The following is a 6,236-nucleotide window of genomic DNA, read 5'->3' on the forward strand; positions in this document are numbered from 1 at the left end:
GGTTTTCCAGCAAAAAATCGACCAAAAATGAAATTAGTAGCCGAAAATAAATCTTCGGATAACGCTGATAAAAAATGTAAGGATACAGTTATTTTTTTATTTTCCAAAATTACTACATGAAATATAATTTTTCTAACCATGATTTTTTTTATTTTTTTATTTAGATGACTTGCTGATAAGGGAAATTAGGGGTTTGAGGGCTGAAATTAGAGAAGTACAGGCTAATCAAGTCTCTCTGATGAATATGTTCGAGGCTGTCTCCTGTACAAACTACGTCCCAAAGAAATCATTTGCAGAAGAATACAGTTTGACATTGCCATTTAATATATTGCAGGAATTTGCAGACTTTGACAATCGATTAGCAACGGATGAAAAGTGTTGCAAAGAATTCGTAAGTTTTCTTTTTTATGCTACAATTAGTTTTACTTTACATGAAAATAATTTTTCAACAGCGAGATGTATTTTTCTTTTTTGAAATTATAGAAAGGTTCACTGGCATTATCTTTTGATAAAAAAATCATGCGCAAGACATTTAACAATATTTTTAAGAAATATTTCTCCAAAAATGTAAACAGCCAGTTCACAGCTGTAAAAAGAGTCGCAACAAAACTAGTTTTTAAAGAATACCACATGTGCAAATGCATTATCGGTAAGTAAATCAATAGAATTTGTGAAATTTTTATTCAATGAACGATTTTTTCTTCTTTTTCAACTAAATAAAAAAAAATTTCAGATGTACTTGCAGAGAAATATAAATGTTCAGAGGAGGAAGTTATTTCTGACATCAGCACTGTTTTGAGTAATGTTAAGGACTGGGACGGAGGCAGAAAACTCAGACCAAGCGCAACACTAGCATCGAACTCAGTGAAATTATCGCATATCCAGTTCTCGTTTATATGTATTCGTAAAAAATCATGCATTAATGAAATGAAATGCAATTTTTAAGCCAACTATTTATTGTTATTTAAAAAAATCTATATATTTTGCTATTGATAAAAATAAAAAATTTAAAGGACCCAGACCTGGGCCAGATCAGGCCCCCATTTTTCGGCCCAGATCGGGGCCCTATCGAGCAGGGCGTTTCATTTCCGGTCTGGCGCTAGACAGATTGCCCTATCGGGGCCACATTTTTCCCGATCGGGGCCCGACCGGCGCCCCACTAAAATTTCTGCACGGGCTGATGCCTAGTATGGTTGTAAGATGAAACTAAATCTTTCAAAATATCTATCCATTTGTAATTCCCTTGTAAGCTAAATTGCATCCACATTTTATTCTTTAAAGTGCGATTAAATTGCTCATTCTATTCTTTAAAGTACGATTAAATCGCTCATTTTATTCTTTAAAGTACGATTAAATTGCTCACAAATGAATGTCTTTAAATTGCTAAACGTCGAGTACAAATTTATCTTGTATCGCTTCATAGGATTTTCAAAATGTAAGTTGTAAAATACTTTGCCTCTATCAACATGTAAATTTTTCGGTATGCATTCTTTGTCAAGTGCAGATTCCATAGCTGTAGCTACATCTTCACCCTTCTTGGATTTAGCGGGAATAGCCCAAGTAAATTTGAAAAATATATCAATGACAGTCAAAATGTACTTGTATCCTTTGTTTTCTTTTGTATAAGGTTGCATTTCAACAAGATCCGCTTGCCAAGTCTCATCGATGCCACGGATATCAAAGTGTCGACGTATGTTTCTTCTCGTATTTAAACTTTTATATGAGGAAGTTTCTAGAGTATCAATCATCATGTTATTCTGAGCAACTTCAGTTCGCAAGGAAGCTATGACATCATGCAAACTCTGAATTTCTTTCTGTAATACATATTGCATCATATTTAAATTTACTGCATCATCTAAATCTTTTGCATCGGCTACATTACACAGCTTTTTCTTTCCGATATCATAATGCCCATCGGTGGTGAACTTGAATTCAACTCCTGGTGGACCTCGACTTGCCATCTTAGCTCGCTTAATATGACGTCCGAACACATCGATACTCATTTTGCAACTGACCAAAATATCGTCAAATTGATTAATAAATATTAATTATCAATAATAAATTGATAAACTAATTAAAAAAATTGATTAATAAGTAATTCCAGCCTCTCGTAATTCTTCAATAATTGACATAATTTCATTTGTGTGACTTGGATTTCCAGGTGCTTAAGATGCTAACAGTAAACGCAATCTATCAACTAATTCGTTTGGATCATCCCAATAAATGTAGTCTAATTTATTAGCCTCTGTACCAACCGTATATTTTGAAATTAAATCGTTACCCATTAAAGAGCGCTTTTCAATTTGTTTATTGCTAGTTTTCAAAGGTGAAAGAGGAATTCGTTTTTTTTTATAAAATTTGTATATTTGAAAGATTTATTATCACGAAAATCCTCATCAACTCTATAATGTTTTCGATGTAAATTTGTTAAAATTGCAAAATTTTCAAGGTCTTCATTATTTATAACAGTACTATTTGGTATCTTTTTAAACAAACGTTCAAGCAAACCCACAGTCTTTGGATAGCTTACAGTGCCTATATTAATGAGATTTTTATTGAAACTTATCGAAGAATCTCTAATCATTAGTTTGTCTTTCGATAATTTTCGCACACCATAAACATTGTCTATATCTCTCCTTCTCTCCCCCAACTTTTTAATATAATCAATTTCTATATAATTTGATGGAAAGGAAACTGGTGTTTCTAAATCCTCTGAAGCCTCAGAATCGTATGCTGACAAGAATGAAGTTTCATCATCACCTTGATCATTTTGCTCTACACCATCATTTTGAAACTCTTGCTGAAATTCTTTTTCAGATTCACTCTTGAATTCATTTTATTCTTGCCTCCATTTCCGATTGGATCAATTCTTTTAACAGTTTTACAACCATTAATTATTTTCTCAAGTGGTGTAATGATGGGCTTAAAGTTATCATTTAATGTCTGATCAACTGTTTCTTTACCCAACTTAAGTAATCTATGCTTTCGTCGAATCGCTCCACTAGCTTTAGCAATTTCATGCAAAATATGTTTTTGCTAATGAAAGCCCTCCTCCCGTGTACACATGTTAATACCGCAGTGTTCAAAGTGTAACTGTCTCTATGTAGTCATTACATTCATATTTATTGCTTTTCCAGATTAACAAAACAGTCAAAACCTTTTCTATATCTTCCTTGATTCAGATTTCTATCCTTATCAACTACAACAAATCCATTCTTATCATCATACCAGCAAGCTAAACATACCTTTTTAAATTGTGAATAAGGCATGTCACTATTCACGTGATCATTATATATATGCTTCTGATTCATCTCATCTTGTTTAAACAATACAAGCAAATTAACATTATCACGTATAAGATGTTTCGGAATACAAGCATATGTCTGACTCAAATAGAAACAGTCAACATCCTTGTGCCTACCCATTGAAAAAAAATGCTTTTATATTATTTTGCTTTTCACAAGCTACATCATCAAATACAAACACTGAATTTGAATTAGCTTCATTTTGTATTACAACATCATCATGCTCATAAAAAGGATAATACTCAAGACCACCTACTGAGTTCAGAACTTTTTCTAAAAAATTGTATTTTGGTTTATTTAAAGATTTAGAGTAAACATAAACATTTTCAAATGTCAATCCATTTGGGTATATTAACAGAGCCAACAAAGCATATCTCTTTCCACAGTTGGAAGGTCCACAAAATATTGCTCGTATACTGCTTGGTAACAGATGTCCATGCCGTTTTTCTTTTTTTTTTTCATGTTGTATAAGCGAATCGAAATTATCGATAGGTAGCTTTATAGGTTGTGATTAAAACTGCATCTTGACTATGACTAAGTGAAATACTATAAATGTCAGGTTTATGCAGGTTCAGTCTTTAGTCTGAAAGTATCTCTCAAACAGATATGATCGTTCACGGTAACAGACCTACAGTCAGTCGTTAGCGATTCTCAAAAGAGGCAAGACGTGGCAAAGGTCTATTGAATAAAATTATTAATCATCTTCCCGTAGAGTTACATATTCCTGGATACCAGTACTGTGGACTAGGCACGAAATTGGGAAAATGAATTGCGCGAGGTGATCCTGGAATCAATCCTCTTGATTCTGCTTGTAAGGGGCACAATATATCCGACTCACAAAATAGAGAAAATATAGAGGCTAGAAACTCAGCTGACAGTGTACTAGCTGAAAAAGCTTGGAAACTTATCCTTGCTCAGGATGCAGGCTTGGGTGCAAAGGCCGCTGCTTGGGGAATCACTAATGCAATGAAAATTAAATCAAAATTTGGTATGGGTCTCAAAAATAAAAGGTCTACCACCACCCTCAAAAAAATAGTTACAGCAGCTGAAAAAGCAATGATACCAGGTAATTATGCACAAACTGTTATCAAATCTGCTCTCAGAGATGCACGTGCAACTGTAAAAAAGACTGGCGGAAAAAAAATGTAAAGAAACCTCGAATTTTACCAGTTACAAAGAAATTGGGTGGCTTTCTACCCTTTCTTATACCCATCTTTGCCGGTCTAAGTGATACTGATGCGCTAGCTGGTGGAGCTGCGGGAATAGCTAAAGCTGTTAATGATTCAAACGATGCAAAACGAAAGCTTGAAGAAAGAAAACGTCATAATGAAGCGATGGAAGCCATTGCTGTGGGGAAAGGTTATTTGAAACCATATACAGGAGGATTAGGACTTTATCTAAAACCATATAATCAAGGAGGGGGACTTAAGCGAAAATCAAAAAACTTAAAGTGACGCTACCTCACCGAGCATTGACCGATGCAAATTTACTTAAATTCGCAAAATCTTTAGAAATTAAACATTTTAGAGGTGTTTTTATGCGTAATGGATCACCAAACTGTGTGCCATTGATACATTTGTATGTGGACATTTATGCCTTAAATTTTTAAGCAATCAATTGAAATCTCAAAGTATATGTAATCTAGATAAATGTAGAGGCTGATGATTTCAAGCCAGTCAAAGACTGGCCGTCATCATGGATGATTCATTGACGTTAAGGTGAAACGGTAACTTCCTCCAAATAGATTCAGCAAAACCACTCGCAAAATAATGCATTAATTCAAATTTTGTTTTTTGCACTATTAAAAGTATATCGAAATCTACTGCGGGCTTCTCTTCAAAATTAATTTTTTTCATTTTCAAAAATTTTTATTAACAAAATCTGAGATTATCGAATTCCGAAAATTTTGGATGTTAAAAATGGGAGAAGCCCGCCATGCGGAAAGTACTAAAAAACATAATATTCATAAAAAAAGATTAAATTATTCATTAATTTAAACAGGGTTTTGCTGAAAACAAAGTAAAATAAACCAGGAAAAATTCTGCGGAAAACCGGTTTTTTAGTTCCCGGCTTTACCGCCACTGGTCACTACTGATCTATTCTTGACTTGAGACTATCCTTGCGAAAACTGCAATGTCGATAACATTGGAGAACTTATACCTACGTATACCTCAGATCGAGACGAAGCCCTTGCTTATGAACCCATTTATTCCAGATCAAATAATGTGAGATTCTTTCAGAAAGGTTTTCTTTCTACCAAACCTTTTGAAAAACAATGCAAAAATTGAAATTTCGATTATTTAATGGTTACTGCTACATATATTGATAAGGCGGGCTTCTTTCGAAATCAAATTATATCCGAAATTACACTTTTAGTATTTAAATAAAATAGAAGTGATTATTAATCAATTTATCTTTCCGTAGATTTCGGTAAAAAAGTGTTTTCTTCTACCAAAACACTCGAAAAATAATGCAAAATTTGCACTTTTGTTTATTTAATGTTGATTGACATACTTTTCTATTTGGCGAGCTTTTCTCGAAATTAAATTATAATAGAAACTACAGTTTCAATATCAATAAAATAAAAGTGATTATTAATCAATTTATCTTTCCGTAGATTTCGGTAAAAAAGTGTTTTTTTCTACCAAAACACTCGAAAAATAATGCAAAATTTGCACTTTTGTTTATTTAATGTTGATTGATATACTTTTCTATTTGGTGGGCTTAGCTCGCAATTAAATTATATTCGAAACTACGGTTTTAATATCAATAAAATTAAAGTGATTATTAATCAATTTATCGTTCCGTAGATTTCGGTAAAAAGTGTTATTTTCTACCAAAACACTCGAAAAATAATGCAATATTTGCACTTTTGATTATTTACTGTTGATTGATATACTTTTCTATTTGTCGGGCTTCTCTCGAAATTAA

The 6,236-nt window shown here is 33.0% G+C and overlaps 1 protein-coding gene across 1 annotated transcript in view; it reads right to left on the reverse strand.

Moving 5' to 3' along the window:
* The window catches only part of LOC117181301 (zinc finger and BTB domain-containing protein 7C-like), an 8,313-nt gene that overhangs the window by 1,508 nt on the left and 569 nt on the right, over nucleotides 1-6,236 (reverse strand). The gene's annotated exons all lie outside the window — the stretch shown is intronic.

Source organism: Belonocnema kinseyi, chromosome 10, assembly GCF_010883055.1.
Source record: "Belonocnema kinseyi isolate 2016_QV_RU_SX_M_011 chromosome 10, B_treatae_v1, whole genome shotgun sequence".
In the NCBI taxonomy this organism is placed as follows: Eukaryota; Metazoa; Arthropoda; class Insecta; order Hymenoptera; family Cynipidae; genus Belonocnema; species Belonocnema kinseyi.